This window comes from Coccinella septempunctata, chromosome 1 (genome assembly GCF_907165205.1).
Source record: "Coccinella septempunctata chromosome 1, icCocSept1.1, whole genome shotgun sequence".
Taxonomy (NCBI): Eukaryota; Metazoa; Arthropoda; class Insecta; order Coleoptera; family Coccinellidae; genus Coccinella; species Coccinella septempunctata.
This window is the reverse complement of record NC_058189.1, coordinates 17115063-17134910: the sequence shown is the minus strand read 5'-3', so window position 1 is coordinate 17134910 and position 19848 is coordinate 17115063. Positions and strand designations below refer to the sequence as shown.

Below are 19848 nucleotides of genomic sequence, written 5' to 3'. Positions count from 1 at the left end.
CTCGAACCGCATCCGATCCAGAACTTACAAGTTAGACTTCACTTTTAGTCGAGTCTACTGCAGTTTTTTGTTTTGTTTTGGAGGATCCTTATCTATATTTTTTATTCTTCTAGTATTTCAACATTCTTCAGCTTCGGATCCAGAACTTTAACTGCAAATATTCCCGAAAATAAGGTATATTTTGAATCCGATCAACCGCAGACTATGGAAGAAATCAAATTATTTTAAGTCACAACTATGGAATAATTGCTAGCCCAGGATCAAAGAGGTACACATAATTTCGTTAAGTGATCATCATATTCTTATGTAACTTTGAGTTTAATTAGATAAAAAATTATAGCATACTATTCAATGCAATTGAATAATTACTTAATTGTTCCTTTCATTCAGTTTTTTCAAGGTCGTTTGTCTGAGCGTCGAAACATATGCTAGTAAAACAAATTTATTCATTCATCAGAAACAAGTGATTTATGTTAATATTATGGGATTATCCCAGTGACCTATTCTATCGTCAATTGGTGTATAATTGTAATGATTACTTGCTATTATTTTTCTTATTGGGAAGCAGTGTAATCCACCTCCTAGCACCAAGCCTTTTGCACGAGGTGTAGAGAAAACTTCAATTCATATTCAGTGAAGATACAAGACACAATAATATTATATGACATTGATAATCCTTCAAGTTCTTCAAGTTTACACGTATATAATATGTCAATTTGAAATGATACTACCCTTAATAATTCGTCTGCTCCCATGTAAAATCTGGAATAATAATAAAAAAAGCAACCTAGGGGGATATTTTGTACGGTTGGTCCCAATCAATTTGTTTTAACCCTGTGAGCATGATGTCAGTAACTCCTAAAATCTAAAATGGGAAGAGTAATTGAAGGTAATTCGATGGTCTTTTCCAAAAACCCACATATTTGACGTTTTATGTTAAATCTTATAGAAAAAAAAAAGAATATTTGAGATAGCAAGAACTGCAATGAAACATGAGAATAATTTTTCACTAAATTTTTTACTGGGAAAAATTCTCAAAATGTTGTCCATTATTTTGTGGAAAAAAATATATTTTATTATCTAATTCGGCCCTTACGTTTTGGGACATCTCGACTTGAATTTCTCAGTATGCTGTGGGTAGGGTATCCTTATCAACTTTCAATTCTTCTACATCTCGGCGATGTGTTTTATTCACTGGGGACTTGAATGTCCCCAGAGAAAAACATCTAAAGGTGTCAAGTCTGTTGAGCGCAGTGGCCGTTCAATCGGCCCTCTTCTACTAATCCATTTCTCTTGAAAATAATCTGTGATCCATAGCCTCGCAATCATTTCCATCCTTATGCTTTTACAAGAAGACCTCATTCACGTTTAACTTACTAGATGGTGCTCCTCCTCGTAACTTTTATCCAGTGAGACAATGGCTCACTGATCATTCACAAGAGAAATGGATTGGTAGAAGAGGGCCAATTGAACAGCCTTCACGCTCCACGAACTTGACACCTTTTGATTATTGCCTCTTAGGACATTTAACGTCGCAACCGACGCGTCGGTTGTGTATAAAACACAGCCCTGAAATTTTGAAAATAGTCATTATTCATATTTGATTCCGTCTGTGAAGTTTGTGTAGATTCTATATTTGTTATTGGAATTTTAATTCGTTAAAATTTTCAAAGTTGGTGTTCTTCCTAAGTGTCCAGAATTTCTTTTGTTCGTTGGTACTGCAGAAAACATCAGGTGAGCTTATTTTTCGTACCTTTTTTCCGATTTTTCTCATAGCGTAGAGAATTTTTGATGAGTCGTTTTGTTTTTATGCATGAGATATATTTTTTTTTGTCTTAAAAAATTTTATTTCAAATTGCTTTGAGTAGCATAGTAATTATTAATTAGATTTTAAAATGTCTGACCATTCGGACTGCGATTCCGTAATGGAAGAAGATGCGCTAGGAATCGCTAATGTCGTGTCCGAACACGATATTTTGAGAGAGGAGAACGCAAGTTTGAAAGCGAGGGTGAATGAGCTAGATAGATACGTATCTAGCTTAGTTGCTGAGATTTAAAATCTCAGGGAGAGGCTCGAGTTGCAGGAGGGAAATAAGGAAAGTCCTTACTCCAAAGCACTCAAAAAGAACATTGTTTTGAAAAATGTTCAAGAAGTAACCTTACCGGTTCAAAAACAGAAGATGGAGGTGGTCAAAAACCCTTAAAACAAAATTTCCCCACCCGCCAAAAGAGTGAGAAAGGATAGCTCCTCGTCCAATGAGGACTCGAACAAAAAAAGAGTCTTGGAAACCCCAGCCCAACAGAAAACCACTCCAGTGGAGGAGAGGAAAGAAAAAATTCCCCCAATCACCCTGAGGGGTACCTCCGAATGGACTTCAATTTCAAACGCCTTGATACGGAACGGTATTAAATACCAAAGAGCGACGACAGTAAAGGACGGTATAAGAATCGTCCCACAAACCGCCGATGATCATAGAAGGATGACGGACTTCCTTCATAAAATAAATAGGGAGTTTTACACTCTTCAACGGGAGGAAGAAAGGAAAATCTACGCGGTAGTGAGATATCTACCGCTGGATGCAGATATCCAGACGATCCTTGACGACCTCAAGGATCAAGGGATCGTCGATGCTGAGGTCATAAGGATGACCTCAAATATAACAAAAAAGCCGATTCCCTTATTGCTGGTTAAAACCCAGAATAAGGGTATCTTCGAGGTGAGAAGGCTCTACAACATGAACTGTGTTGTTGAACCTAAGAGAAGGACGACCGGGCCTGGACAATGTTATCGCTGTCAGCGATATGGAGATGCCCAAAGTAAGTGCACTTTTCCATGGAGGTGCGTGAAATGCTCCGGTAATCACAGCTCCAAGGAGTGTACGCTTACCAGGGAGAACGAGGAGCGAAATGCTTCTTGTGTTCTCTGTGGAGAGCAAGGACATCCAGCCAGCTACAAGGGATGTAGCGAATGAAAATTGGTCACTAAAAAGGCCAAGAGATCGCCAAGATCAAACCAAACCAGCTCGAGGCCAACACAAAATACTCCGAAGCCAGCCCAAAACTCTTCGGAAGTGAAGAAACCCCAGGAAACTGCAACTTAAGCAGTCAAAGAGACGAAGAAACCAGAGAAAAAGACGGAAAAGGCAAAAACCGTCAAAAAAGCCGAAACCAGAAAAGGAATTTCTGGAATCACTGAGGAACTGGATAAGTTCACGAAAAACCTCCTCAGCACGATGATGCAGAATCTGGAGAAAGAGATTGAGAAGAAGATGCAGAAAATTATTAAGAATATTTAATGGCTGATACGACGATAAAGAACAATCTCATAATCGTTTCTTGGAACGTCGAAGGATTGAGAGCCCGCAGATCAGAATTCGAAGAACTGATTGAAGAGAAGAGACCGGATGTCATAGCTCTCCAAGAAACAAGACTTAACCCCAACGTTCGGATAGCATTTCCCAATTACGATATCTACAGAAATGATAGACCTAACAGCACAGGTGGCGTTGCTATACTGGCTAGAAGGAATATGGATCACCATTTCGACCAAATATTCAATGGTCAAGAAGTAGAAGCAATATCGATTATTGTGAATACCAATCGAGGACAAGTGAAGATTATTTCGACTTATAAATCACCGGATAAGGACATGCTGGAAGAGGATCTAAAAATGCTACTAGAAGGAAGACACCCGAAAATCATAATTGGTAGCTCTCTCGATATCCATCAGAACTAATCCTGTGGCCTGTTTGGTCTGCATTCCTTCGGTGACGTATTCTATGAGCCGTAGTAATTGGAGTTCAGTCGGAGTTCAGTTGGAGTGTTCGGGTGGAATTATCTTCAACATTTCTGTTTCCTCATTCAGCCTTTTGGCGATAACCCTCTCGACGACTTTTCCTAGTGCTGATAGTAGGCTGGTCTATAATTTTGAGGAAATTTCCGTTCCTTTCCAGGCTTGTTGAAAACTATCATTTGTGCAGTTTTCCATCTCTTTGGGTAGTATTCGGTCCTCATCACTCCGTTTGTTATATTCATCAAGGCTGCTATTCCTTTTCTAGGCAATTTCTTCAACATATAATTCGTTATCCTATCTTCTCCCTGTGCTTTCCGGTTTTTCAGTTTCATTATGATCTCTTTGATTTCTGTTGGTGAAGCCGGTTTTGGAATGATTTCGGTTTCCGGTGGTTCCATCATCAGTTCTTCGTTTGCCCCCACTTCTTCTTCTAGATCTTCATTGTCATCATCATTTCTGTAATTTATTCTGGCTTCTCTCTCAATTGAGTCGGCAAGTGCTTCGGCTTTTTCAAGTCTCGTATATACCATTCTTGCGCTGTCATGAATGAAATCAAGAAATCAAATTTCACTTCTTCATTCAACAGGACATTTCCGTCCAATAAGGGTGCAATTCTACGAAGGCGTAGAAGGGCCACCTAATATTTTAAAAATATTTTTCGTTAAATTTCGAGTTTGAATTCTGAGTTCAAAGTCGGAATTTAACAAAATTCCGAGTTCAAAGTCGGAATTTTTTTCAGTTCAGAACTTCTACAGGGTGTTCTACGACAACCTAGATCAGTTCGTGAAATACAATTCTCTTTTCTACAAATGTTCATATTCAGATAATACTAGTTGTTCCCACATCTATGATGAATGAATGATTATGTATACAGGGTGTACATTATTTTTTGAGTTTTATTCCATGAGAGGTCATAACAATGACATGACAACCTTATACAAGATTAATTGTATAAGATTTATTCTTATACAAGATGTTCCATAATCTCTTTTTTTTAGGTATATTCCGGATGTTTTATGAAAAAACTTCTTTCTCATATATATAACGGTAAGACAACCTCATATAGTCTGCTCTATGACAAATTGGTTCATTTTCAAACACAGTGCGCGCCAAAATTATGGAACAAATTCATTTTCTGAGAAGAAAAATATTTGGCAACAAAATCCTGAAACAGGTCAATTTTTGATTCACTTTAACCAAATTTTTATGAATTTTTGAAGGATTTTTGTTGCACCCTGTGACATCTCCATCAACCCTCTAAATTTTTTGAATACGGAAAGTGGGTCATGTGGTACTTTTTTGGCAAGGTCTTTGTATCTTCTTTACGGGCGTATAGAAATTTTCAAGAAAAAATTTTTATTTTGAAAACTTAGTTAGTTCAAAGAGGTTTTCAGTATGTGCACTTTGTCATGGCTCATCTACTTTGAGACGATGGTACCTGATGAAATTTGTCACCGAATGAGAGTCGACCATTACAGTTTTGTTTATGCACAACTTTCTACCCCTTTCAACCCCCTCACATGAAAAATTGGAATTTGTGAAACACTGCGTTTTGTTCGTAACAAATTTCATCAGGTACCATCGTCTCAAAGTAGGTGAGCCATGACAAAGCGCACATACTGAAAAACTCTTTGAACTAACTAATTTAAAAAAAAAAAAATTTCTTGAAAATTTCTGCACGCCTGTTAAGAAGATACAAAGACCTCGCCAAAAAACTACCACATGACCCACTATCCCCATTCAAAAAATTTAGAGGGTTGATGGGGATGGCACAGGGAGCAACAAAAATCTTTCAAAAATGCATAAAAATGTGGTAAAAGTGAAACAAAAATTGATCTATTTCAGGATTTTGTTGCCAAATATTTCTTTTGAGAAAATAAATTTGTTCCATAATTTTGACGCGCACTGTATACGCAGATATTTATGAGAGTATTCAGATTTCACGTTGTTCTTAAATAAATATTGAACTTAAATTTTATTGAATCTATAAAACATTCTGTATATCGAAAAATCACCGAAAGAATTTAGTGAAATTCCGACTTCAAACTCGAAATTTAACTAAATTCCGATTGTAATAATTGTAAACATACAGGCTTCTGAAAAACCACGACAAATGTTATTTTCAGTTCTATCTCACAATAGTTATTTGTGCAACCAGTTGAGAAAAGCATTAGTTTTCGTAATGAGCGTATTTCACAAAAGAAAAATAGTGTTCACAACATGTTCCACCCAATATTTTTTTTTTAATTTTAAATAGGATGTTGCTCTTGAATTCAACTTGAAAATACCAGACACGTCTTCAAAAGCTTCTCTCGGAGAATCCTTGAAAATCGTCTAGTGACGGAAATTATTCAATTTTTCACTTCGTTACTATGAAAGCAAGTATCGTTTCATCATCAGTTGCGTAATATTTTACTTTGAGTAACTGGTTGCGAAAAGTAAAAACTTTCAAAACGTCAATGAGCGTTAAAAAGTGTCACTTTATATGTCAAAATTAGAAAAATGGTTTTACCGAATGAAATGAATCTCGGAATATAGTTTTTCATTTATTTGATAAATTATTTTCTGGTAGAAAATAACACTGATCGACAAAATTATGGCTTTGTTCTCCCACCTAAGGAACATATATATATTTTTAATCTTCGTAGCCAAGGTATAAACGAACGATAAATAAAAAGTGGAAGTTAGCTCTTGTTGTTTTTTAATAATTATATTCATGATTTTTAACAAAAACAATGCATTGTAATATTTGCAATGCTGTAAAAGATTCCGATCGCTTAGATCTTTTGTCTTTTCTGCTGTAGGACGACTCCAGTACTTCTCTAACGATGGACCAACAATAATCAGCAAGCATAGAGGGTTCCCCTTTGCCTTGGTAGCGTTTTTCGAATGACGCGATGTCTTGATGGAATCGCTCTCCATGCTCGTCACTTACGGCTCCCATATTTTGTGGAAAGAAATTAATATGTGATTGCGAAAAGTGTATTTTTAAGCCCGTTTGAAACAGCCGAGAATTCTCTAGAGAATTTGCTCGAAAATTCATGCGCCATGAATTATATACCGTTGCATACGCACTTTCGGTAGAATTCTCTGTTCAGTTGCATACAAAATAATCTCTGCCGTTTTCTTGCGAGAATTTTGTAGAGAATTCTCCAGAGAATTCTCGGCTGTTGCAAACGGGCTTTAAGGACATGTTGCATCCCATTTTTTGATGAGCCTGTAACATCGTTTTGACGATATATACATATTGCGGAGATTTGTGATTGCCAAGAAAATTTTTGGTCACTTCTACAAAGGACAACCAGGCTTCTTTTTCAAAGTCATTCAATGCTGCCAGAAACCGAACTTGTTTCAATAGTTTGTTTATTTTATAAAGTATCGTAGGGTACAGAAGTGCGAACATGGACAATTCACGCATGTCTTTTATTTTGATAACGGGAGCTAAACAAAAGTAAGTACTATTATTTTTGTAATAAGGTGAGGAATACCTAACAAAAAAAAATATAAATCTCTTAGGTGGGACATGTTGCATCCCATTTTTTGATGAGCTTGCAACATCGGTTTTGACGATATATACATATTGCGGAAATTTGTGATTGCCAAGAAAATTTTTGGTCACTTCTACAAAGGACAACCAGGCTTCTTTTTCAAAGTCATTCAATGCTGCCAGAAACTGAACTTGTTTCAATAGTTTGTTTATTTTATAAAGTATCGTAGGGTACAGAAGTGCGAACATGGACAATTCACGCATGTCTTTTATTTTGATAACGGGAGCTAAACAAACGTAAGTACTATTATTTTTGTAATAAGGTGCGGAATACCTAACAAAAAAAAAAAATAAAACTCTTAGGTGGGAGAACCCTTGTTGAATAGTGTAATTGAACAGATTGTGATAGGTCTCCTATAAAGGGAGACAAAATTTTAAAAGTTGAATCTTGAGGTCAGAAGAAACACTTGTTTTCCTCACCATTTTATCCGAATCGGCTCGGTTTAAAAGATACATAAAAAAATGCTATTTTTAGTTTCATCTCACAAACGGTTTTATCGAATGAAATGAATTTAGGATTATAGATTTTCATTTATTTGATGAATCTTTTTTTAACACAAGATATCATCCACGTCTTTCAGTTTTCCCATTATGACCATCACATGCCATAAAAATACCAAAAATTCGAAGAACGCAACTCTTCAAACTAAGTTGGACGCTTTCTAATGAATATTTGAAAGTTTTGTAAAATAAAAGTATTCTTCATATCTTCTCGTACAATGAGCCGTTTTCGAGTAATTTGATATTGAAAAATTAACAAATATCTGTGAAATTTGAAAAATTTGGTCGAATACAACACTGTTTAAAAAATCCACAGATTTAACTAGTTATTCTGAAGGTAATTTTGTATTTCCGAGGTTGGCACAGCTCATTATGAAAAATTAAAATGGCTATATCTTTTTATTAGTTCCGACTCAGAAAAATGGTATATGAAAAAAGAATCACCCTGTATATTTCAATTAGAAAAATCTTCCTAACTTGTGTAAATCCGAACTTATTGCTATCAGTGTTGAGGAAGAGTGAATTCGACTCAATAAAGAAATAATAAAAATATTCAATAATTTCTCTTCTTGAACTTCTGAGGTTTCAAGGAAGCAGAAAAACGCAGTAATGAAACTTCAGTTATTCCTCTCACTCAGCTAATCGGAGTTTAAAATAATAAATTATATTCACCATTATCATTTATTCATTTACTTTTTTATGTACTTGATTAATGTGCACATTACTTTAATAGATGCCCCCTACCCCTACTCTGATACAAGCCCGACATTTGCAAATAATCGTTCCTTCCAGAAGTCACGCATGATATATGATCGGAAATCTTTTGAGATACCAACTGTACTCACCAGTACCAGTGATACCAGTTGGTATCTCAAAAGATTTCCGATCATATATCATGCGTGACTTCTGGAAGGAACGATTATTTGCAAATGTCGGGCTTGTATCAGAGTAGGGGTAGGGGGCATCTATTAAAGTAATGTGCACATTAATCAAGTACATAAAAAAGTAAATGAATAAATGATAATGGTGAATATAATTTATTATTTTAAACTCCGATTAGCTGAGTGAGAGGAATAACTGAAGTTTCATTACTGCGTTTTTCTGCTTCCTTGAAACCTCAGAAGTTCAAGAAGAGAAATTATTGAATATTTTTATTATTTCTTTATTGAGTCGAATTCACTCTTCCTCAACACTGATAGCAATAAGTTCGGATTTACACAAGTTAGGAAGATTTTTCTAATTGAAATATACAGGGTGATTCTTTTTTCATATACCATTTTTCTGAGTCGGAACTAATAAAAAGATATAGCCATTTTAATTTTTCATAATGAGCTGTGCCAACCTCGGAAATACAAAATTACCTTCAGAATAACTAGTTAAATCTGTGGATTTTTTAAACAGTGTTGTATTCGACCAAATTTTTCAAATTTCACAGATATTTGTTAATTTTTCAATATCAAATTACTCGAAAACGGCTCATTGTACGAGAAGATATGAAGAATACTTTTATTTTACAAAACTTTCAAATATTCATTAGAAAGCGTCCAACTTAGTTTGAAGAGTTGCGTTCTTCGAATTTTTGGTATTTTTATGGCATGTGATGGTCATAATGGGAAAACTGAAAGACGTGGATGATATCTTGTGTTAAAAAAAGATTCATCAAATAAATGAAAATCTATAATCCTAAATTCATTTCATTCGATAAAACCGTTTGTGAGATGAAACTAAAAATAGCATTTTTTTATGTATCTTTTAAACCGAGCCGATTCGGATAAAATGGTGAGGAAAACAAGTGTTTCTTCTGACCTCAAGATTCAACTTTTAAAATTTTGTCTCCCTTTATAGGAGACCTATCACAATCTGTTCAATTACACTATTCAACAAGGGTTCTCCCACCTAAGAGTTTTATTTTTTTTTTTTGTTAGGTATTCCGCACCTTATTACAAAAATAATAGTACTTACGTTTGTTTAGCTCCCGTTATCAAAATAAAAGACATGCGTGAATTGTCCATGTTCGCACTTCTGTACCCTACGATACTTTATAAAATAAACAAACTATTGAAACAAGTTCAGTTTCTGGCAGCATTGAATGACTTTGAAAAAGAAGCCTGGTTGTCCTTTGTAGAAGTGACCAAAAATTTTCTTGGCAATCACAAATTTCCGCAATATGTATATATCGTCAAAACCGATGTTGCAAGCTCATCAAAAAATGGGATGCAACATGTCCCACCTAAGAGATTTATATTTTTTTTTGTTAGGTATTCCTCACCTTATTACAAAAATAATAGTACTTACTTTTGTTTAGCTCCCGTTATCAAAATAAAAGACATGCGTGAATTGTCCATGTTCGCACTTCTGTACCCTACGATACTTTATAAAATAAACAAACTATTGAAACAAGTTCGGTTTCTGGCAGCATTGAATGACTTTGAAAAAGAAGCCTGGTTGTCCTTTGTAGAAGTGACCAAAAATTTTCTTGGCAATCACAAATCTCCGCAATATGTATATATCGTCAAAACGATGTTACAGGCTCATCAAAAAATGGGATGCAACATGTCCTTAAAGCCCGTTTGCAACAGCCGAGAATTCTCTGGAGAATTCTCTACAAAATTCTCGCAAGAAAACGGCAGAGATTATTTTGTATGCAACTGAACAGAGAATTCTACCGAAAGTGCGTATGCAACGGTATATAATTCATGGCGCATGAATTTTCGAGCAAATTCTCTAGAGAATTCTCGGCTGTTTCAAACGGGCTTAAAAATACACTTTTCGCAATCACATATTAATTTCTTTCCACAAAATATGGGAGCCGTAAGTGACGAGCATGGAGAGCGATTCCATCAAGACATCGCGTCATTCGAAAAACGCTACCAAGGCAAAGGGGAACCCTCTATGCTTGCTGATTATTGTTGGTCCATCGTTAGAGAAGTACTGGAGTCGTCCTACAGCAGAAAAGACAAAAGATCTAAGCGATCGGAATCTTTTACAGCATTGCAAATATTACAATGCATTGTTTTTGTTAAAAATCATGAATATAATTATTAAAAAACAACAAGAGCTAACTTCCACTTTTTATTTATCGTTCGTTTATACCTTGGCTACGAAGATTAAAAATATATATATGTTCCTTAGGTGGGAGAACAAAGCCATAATTTTGTCGATCAGTGTTATTTTCTACCAGAAAATAATTTATCAAATAAATGAAAAACTATATTCCGAGATTCATTTCATTCGGTAAAACCATTTTTCTAATTTTGACATATAAAGTGACACTTTTTAACGCTCATTGACGTTTTGAAAGTTTTTACTTTTCGCAACCAGTTACTCAAAGTAAAATATTACGCAACTGATGATGAAACGATACTTGCTTTCATAGTAACGAAGTGAAAAATTGAATAATTTCCGTCACTAGACGATTTTCAAGGATTCTCCGAGAGAAGCTTTTGAAGACGTGTCTGGTATTTTCAAGTTGAATTCAAGAGCAACATCCTATTTAAAATTAAAAAAAAAATATTGGGTGGAACATGTTGTGAACACTATTTTTCTTTTGTGAAATACGCTCATTACGAAAACTAATGCTTTTCTCAACTGGTTGCACAAATAACTATTGTGAGATAGAACTGAAAATAACATTTGTCGTGGTTTTTCAGAAGCCTGTATGTTTACAATTATTACAATCGGAATTTAGTTAAATTTCGAGTTTGAAGTCGGAATTTCACTAAATTCTTTCGGTGATTTTTCGATATACAGAATGTTTTATAGATTCAATAAAATTTAAGTTCAATATTTATTTAAGAACAACGTGAAATCTGAATACTCTCATAAATATCTGCGTATACAGTGCGCGTCAAAATTATGGAACAAATTTATTTTCTCAAAAGAAATATTTGGCAACAAAATCCTGAAATAGATCAATTTTTGTTTCACTTTTACCACATTTTTATGCATTTTTGAAAGATTTTTGTTGCTCCCTGTGCCATCCCCATCAACCCTCTAAATTTTTTGAATGGGGATAGTGGGTCATGTGGTAGTTTTTTGGCGAGGTCTTTGTATCTTCTTAACAGGCGTGCAGAAATTTTCAAGAAATTTTTTTTTTTTTAAATTAGTTAGTTCAAAGAGTTTTTCAGTATGTGCGCTTTGTCATGGCTCACCTACTTTGAGACGATGGTACCTGATGAAATTTGTTACGAACAAAACGCAGTGTTTCACAAATTCCAATTTTTCATGTGAGGGGGTTGAAAGGGGTAGAAAGTTGTGCATAAACAAAACTGTAATGGTCGACTCTCATTCGGTGACAAATTTCATCAGGTACCATCGTCTCAAAGTAGATGAGCCATGACAAAGTGCACATACTGAAAACCTCTTTGAACTAACTAAGTTTTCAAAATAAAAATTTTTTCTTGAAAATTTCTATACGCCCGTAAAGAAGATACAAAGACCTTGCCAAAAAAGTACCACATGACCCACTTTCCGTATTCAAAAAATTTAGAGGGTTGATGGAGATGTCACAGGGTGCAACAAAAATCCTTCAAAAATTCATAAAAATTTGGTTAAAGTGAATCAAAAATTGACCTGTTTCAGGATTTTGTTGCCAAATATTTTTCTTCTCAGAAAATGAATTTGTTCCATAATTTTGGCGCGCACTGTGTTTGAAAATGAACCAATTTGTCATAGAGCAGACTATATGAGGTTGTCTTACCGTTATATATATGAGAAAGAAGTTTTTTCATAAAACATCCGGAATATACCTAAAAAAAAGAGATTATGGAACATCTTGTATAAGAATAAATCTTATACAATTAATCTTGTATAAGGTTGTCATGTCATTGTTATGACCTCTCATGGAATAAAACTCAAAAAATAATGTACACCCTGTATACATAATCATTCATTCATCATAGATGTGGGAACAACTAGTATTATCTGAATATGAACATTTGTAGAAAAGAGAATTGTATTTCACGAACTGATCTAGGTTGTCGTAGAACACCCTGTAGAAGTTCTGAACTGAAAAAAATTCCGACTTTGAACTCGGAATTTTGTTAAATTCCGACTTTGAACTCAGAATTCAAACTCGAAATTTAACGAAAAATATTTTTAAAATATTAGGTGGCCCTTCTACGCCTTCGTAGAATTGCACCCTTATTGGACGGAAATGTCCTGTTGAATGAAGAAGTGAAATTTGATTTCTTGATTTCATTCATGACAGCGCAAGAATGTATTTCTCCTGTTGAATTCAAATAATAGTCTCAAATGCTCAGAAAAGCATAGAGAAAAATGCAAGCTGAGTTATAGGAATCAACACATTTCAGTAAGGTGAAATTGCGACATTCATTTTTCCTGAGAAGAGGTGGGGAATTTCCAAGAATGTCAAGAACAGAAAATGGTAAACATTTTCTGCTTCATCCTCTTCAATTTGAATATTCGTAAATACACTGTTTTGAGTGACAATGCAATAAAATTACCGTTTTCGCGAAATATTATGGAGCAAGGTCTGTTTGCCTATTGTCAGGACAAATTCAACAAGAGCAGCGATAGATTTACAAGACGTTATCAAATTTGATATAATCCTTGAAAGTCAAGTTTAGCAAACATAAACCTACGACATGTCCAATCGGCCAGCACGTGAACCATCTCAGTAAAAAGTACTAGCATCTAGAAAGAAATAACAGTCACTCTGGGTAGCAGAGCAGATAAAACGTTCTGCATTTTTGTACTCCAACCGCCTACCACTAACACAGACTAGAACTACATCGGAGCTTAGTAGTCCTTCCGTTTACCAGTGAAGTCAGATTATTCGAACATCGATCGCAAACAGTGCTTGAACTTCATCGCGACTGGTTCTCGAGTCCGATCGTAGTCGGCCAGCGTTCATCGATAATCATCAATCAAGACCCAAGAACTGATCTGTGTGAGTTCAGCAGCTAGTTCTGCCCTGTGACTTTGCTTACTGTGTGATTTGTGCCGTTTAGTCCGTAACGGAATCGGGAAATTGTTTTCTGTTTTGCGGGATTCTCCTCTCTTGATCCACTTTTCTCACTTTGGAATTCTTCAGTCTGATCTGCTGCGATTTCATTCTCATTAGCAGTCGGTGAGTACCTACTGTTTATTACTATCACTAGATCATGAATTCAACGAGTGTCATCGATCCGGCAAAGAGCGGTTTTTTTTTTGTTAATGATTTAGATTACCATAGGTCTGTCCGAATTGATTATAAATAATAAAATTAGAAGTTTAGAGAGATAGTATCAACGTGAACAATGGATGTTTCATGTTTTCGGATTCGACGTGAAAAAATATAGACGTTGTTAACAGACGTTTTACCCTCTTCTTAGATATCGGATAAATTCTGACCCATCAGTTCGGAATAATGACAATGTTACTGCGATAAGATAATAGCAATCTTGGGTATATAAGCCTCATTGAGTGCATTCTTTCTAGATGAAGAATTCTGTGGTATCATCCATTTACAACAAGATAATTTCCTGTAACTCCAAGTCGAACCTGGAAATGTAATAGTGATCTTTCTGTGATAACGAATGGACTTAATTATATTTCTTTCAATACTATGTGAGAAATCTAATGTGAAACCGCTCGAGATTGTGTCTCGATTTATTAGAGCTAGTCTAGTCTAGATAAATTATATGAATTCAGGTATTTTGAGCTCATTATAACATGAATCGAAAATCATTGTTCGATTTAGTCGGGCTTTACAAGCCGATTGAAAGTAATTTTTGAATTCGACAAAAACTTAATCCGCAAAATTTGATGAACGTTTTATAGTCGTATTGACATTAAATTTTCAGTCCAGTTGGCCAAGAAACCAAATGGGAATAAATTGGTGAATAGATATGGAGAATAAACTCCCGTGTGGTATTCTTTACATATCAATTCTAATTAATTCGAATTCTTCGAGGCACACGCTATCTTGCATATATTTAGCAGTTTAGTGCCAACTTCAACACTGCTTGATCCTAAAACTGGAATCGTCATCATTCAGAATTTTTCAATGAGCTTTTTCTGCAATGTGAATCATAATGAAGTAGAAATAAGATTATTTCAATGAAAGTCATATTCCTAAAGAATAGAGTAGGTGTTTCCAGGTGATCTGATGAACAACTGTCATTATCAATAGTTGATGCTAGAAAACAAGTTGTTTCTATAGTTGGAAAATTTCAATTGCAAACTGCTGGATAATTTCGCATATCTAAATCTAATACCCAAGTGATACGTGCTCAAGAAACTCATTTACAAATTTTATACTGAAACCGACCTATTATAACCTACTACGAAAAAAACAAACTCAATTTAATAGCACTTAAATATATTTAGTGGAATTTTCTGGAAAATTTGAAGTATCTAAGGTGAGAAGAAGAATTTTCCTCTTGACTCATTCAGATGTTTTGAGAAGTCTCCTCTGAGATTGACAAAAAAAATTGTGGCAACGTTCTGGTGTAATCAACCCGTGATTCGAAACAAAACGTCATAAAACATTCAATTACAGTACAAAGTTCTAGGTGAAAAACCTTGGATAAACTCATCATCTGATTCATATTCATGCTCGTATTTATACAAGATGGAAAAATTGAGAAATGCTCATAAATCGCAATGTTTTAATCGGAAGAAAGTTTTTTCCATCTAGCTGTTGGGCAGCAATTTCATCTTGGGAATGGCATTCACTGTTTTCGGGGAAAAAAACTCATCATAATTGATGGTTCTATTCCACAATATATACAAGGAATAACCATTGGACTAATTAATAATAATTCATATTCTGATATGGTATAACATTTTCCTAATGTTGAATTATGATGCATAACTATTAAAATGATTTTTTTTAATGGAAACTGTGTATGCGAGACAGTATTAAGTGTTCAATGAAGTTTGTAATAAAAATAATGCTAGGGTAAAGCAGCCTTCCTGGAAAATTAAGAATTAAGAAAATTAAGAACTTACGCCCTTTTCATAGAAAACCGACAATCCCTGATGATATTTCGGGGACTGTGAACAAAATTTTAAATTTTTTTACATTTTTCCCATTGTTATACAACACAAAATAACGTTTCTGTGAAGTAAGACACTGTAATCTGGAGCGTTTTTAGACAAAAAACCTTAAAACGCCCAATCCTGAAATCTACTCAATCGTCCTAGCGGAAAAGGGTCATACCTTCAACGAGTGCTTCGGAAAATATGATGGTTATTTCAAATTCCAAATGGTATTATTTCAATTATTCTTTGAATGACGGGAATATTTTTAGAAGATCCTCATTCAATTTACGATTTTTTGAGCCCCGAGCTCAGCCGTAAAGCAACTTGGAAAAGTTCGTTTTTTCATACTCGAGTACTTTCAACTGTTCCGCTTATTTTTGAATTTGCTTTCCTAAGTTGTTCATTCCTTTTGATTTCGATTCTTCTAGGACCTGACACTAAACATTTATTAAAATATTTACGCACCACAGGACTATTGATTTATATTAAGGAATTGAATGAAAAAAATATATATTTCCTAGGTCTGATGATGATCACCATTTTATATGCTTGAATTCTTGCTTTGACATAAAGGACACTACCTAGCGTGCATTATGCATTATGCTTTTTAATGAAATCGAATTTCTTTCGGATGTTCCCGTGTTCAATTTGTCCAGCGAGTGCTTCACGATTTTCAGATCACATGTTAGGTATGTAAGGAACATGAACTATAACTCTTGCTTTAATTTCAGTCTATTTCAAGGTTTTTCTAGAATACATCCTACAAAAATTATGAATAGCAATTAAGACCTGTTATAGTCACAATAAAAATCATAAAAGAGTGAGTTTTCGTGATTTTTTCTCCATACACAAAATCCTTGAAATTTTTCATTTACCTATCTAAAGAATATGAGAAAAAATTGCACCGGCTCGGCCACCAACCATTTCCGATTCGAAATTGAGTTTTGGAACAACCTGTATGAAACAGAAGTAGTCATTCTCCATCATTATTAACCATAAAAATTTGAAATAATACTGGTAATTAATTGATCGAGTTGTTAAGATGAATGACCTCTCGATGAATATGATCATATTGCGTAAAATAACCTCGAAAATAACATAGAACCAGTCTTCATATGTGCGGCTAGTTCGGTCATCATCAATCTGTTCAAATGAGATCATACCTATATTGCTATTTTTTCTCTTCATCTTTGATGAAAAAATTCAAAACATGTTAGATTTGCTACAAAAATGGTATTCACTCTACATTCTGATGTGAAGTAAACAGAGTCTTTGACATACAAATATTTTAACAATAGTTTCCTGAGGTCAAAAGAAACATTTTTTTCCTATACCATTTTTTCTTATTTAGCCTTGATAAAAAATATAGCCATTTAAAGTTTACATTATGGAAAAACAAAATAACCTTCCGAAGAACCCGCTAAATCTAAGAAATTACACATCTGTGAATCATTTAAAGAGTTGCCTTCGGTCAAAGTACACAATTTTTCGAAAATCACAGATATTTTTTATTTTTGAACATTAAATTATTCGAATACGACGCATTATGCGAAAAAATATTAAGAAAAGTTTTATTTTACAATAAGGTTCATATATTCATCAGATAACATCCAACCTAGCGTCAAACTTAGTTTTCAAAGTTGGGTTCTTTGAATTTTTGGTATTTTTATGGTACGTAATAGTCATCATGAGGAAACTGAAAGACGCGGGTGATATCTTGTGTTAGAGAAAGATTCATCAAATAAATGAAAAACTATATAGTCCTAAATTCATTTCATTCGATAAAACCGTTTGTGAGATAAAATTAAAAATAGCATTTTTTAATGTTTCTTTCAACCGAGCCGATTCGAAAAAAATGGTGGAGAAAAAAAGTGTTTCTTTTGACCATAAGATTAAAATTTTAAAATTTTGTCTCACTGTATAGGAGACCTATCACAATCTGTTCAATTATTTTCTACCAGAAATTTCATCATATTGAGGTTAGCGTTATCAGAAATGTACGTACAGGGTGTTTCAAATTCGATGTTAGCTGTGACCAAACTCGAGTGCTGTATGATTCAAACAAACCCCCGAATTCTTTGCTTGAAATAATAAGATATCAGATAGCAGATTTTTATCCATTTGATGTTGCTTTTATCAAATCAGAGAAAATGGTTTCCCTTCAAGAGTTATAAAAGAAAAGTTGGTGTATTTGAAATTAGACTATATTTTCCGACATAGTTTTCAATCTTCAGATTATTCAAATATCATGCTACTGGTTTTTCAAAAATGTTTGAAAAGTATTCAGTTAACGTCTTCATTGAGGAAATAACGGGAATTTCCAAGACTACTTCATACTCGACTTCATATTTACCTATACCTACTAGCACAGCACAGTTGTGGTACTGGTTGAAAAAGTTTCATTCATTCATTTGAACTCAGGTTTACTAAGTTTCCTGAAAGTGATGCATTCCATATTGGAAAATTTTTCATCCTTTCAAATATCTGGAATGAAAGTGATCTTCAAAGTCTCTCATACCTGACACAATATAGAAGAATAAAGTTGTATACGCATTATCATATTATCAATGAAAATGATATACCAACTTGATCGAACTAGTTTTTGAGTATTTTTTATTGGAAGAAAAATTTGAGACACGACGTATATTTTAAATTTTGAGTCAGAAAAGAATATCGGACTTGAAGATATAAAAAACATTGGGTTTATGTTAAAGAAAAATGAAAGTCACTACTATTACATTACTGAGGTTTCAGATTGAAAAATCTTTGACTACGTCACTGCATTCTACATAAAAAGTGTCTGTAGAATGCGTGGTAGAATGTAACATTTTTTTTAGTAGCACTGAAACTTTACGAAATAGAGGCAGCAATTCAAAGAGCAAAAAAATGAATTTTCATTTATGACTTGAAAACCTTCAATGAAGCTCTTAGCTGAGCACTTGCATAATGTGATGATTTCATATAAACAGTGAATGAATACATGTTGTTGAATATTCTGTATATACAGGCTGTCCCAAAACTAGTGAGTCAAACGTCACACCACGATAGAGTAGACCAAATATTATCGAATGACACCAACATTAGTTCAACGAAAACGTACCGTTTCCAAAATAATCAGAATTTTATTAAAATACCTAAAGTTGCCGATTTTCGAACTATTTTTCTTGATCACAGGGCCAGTTTGTGAAAAAGGATGTCGATTTTAAATTATATTGAACTAAGATTATTGTTTTATCTTCCCCCTTTGAAATTATTTCAATTAGTTAATCGATAACCTAAGTAAATGTAAATTAAAACAATTGTTTTTTCTACATGATTTGGGGTGGTAATATGGGAGAGAAACGCTATCCTTTATCACAAATTGGCCTCGTGATTGAAAAAATAGTTCGAAAATCGGCAACTTTAGGTTTAGGTTTTTTCAGAAACGGTACATTTTCGCTCAACTAATGTTGGTGTTATTTGATAGTATTTGATCTATCGTGGTGTGACGTTTGATTCACTAGTTTTGGAACATTCTGTATATACATTCTGTATATCGAAAAATGACCAAAGTCGTCATACATTTTCATATCGTTGTTATGATCTCTTTATTGAAGAAAAGTTGAAGATTATCATAGAACACCCTCTATACCTAACATTCACATTCATGATAAATGTGTGAACACACAATATAAATAAATTTAAATATTTGTTAATACACATATATGAGTACGAAACCAAAGCCTTTCATTAATATCTCTGTATATCAGGAAATGATCTATGTCTTCATAGAACACCCTGTGCATATAGCTTGTATCGGTTTCCAAGTATATAAAATTCCGAGATTGAAGTCTGAATGCAGCAAAGTTCTGACTGTGTCAGGATTTAGCGAAAAATATTTTTGAAATATTATGTGGCCTTTTTTTAAATAAACAAAAACGTCGTTTGTGAGGAAAAATTATTCAGAAACGATGTTTCTAGTTTACGTTTTGCTCAACAGAAAAAGGCTAGATTTCGTTCTTCTCAAATTCATCGAGTT

At 34.1% G+C, this 19848-nt stretch overlaps 1 protein-coding gene across 2 annotated transcripts in view; it reads left to right on the top strand.

The window, feature by feature from the left end:
• Positions 1-19848, top strand: part of LOC123309380 (UNC93-like protein) — a 225384-nt gene that overhangs the window by 16707 nt on the left and 188829 nt on the right. Inside the window, exon 1 of one of the 2 annotated variants that reach the window (XM_044892489.1) lies at positions 13504-13932. The exons of the other annotated variant lie outside the window; for it this stretch is intronic. The gene's annotated coding sequence lies outside the window, so the exon portion shown is untranslated. Of the gene's footprint in view, positions 1-13503; positions 13933-19848 lie in introns of those variants that run through there. 2 annotated transcript variants of the gene reach the window in all.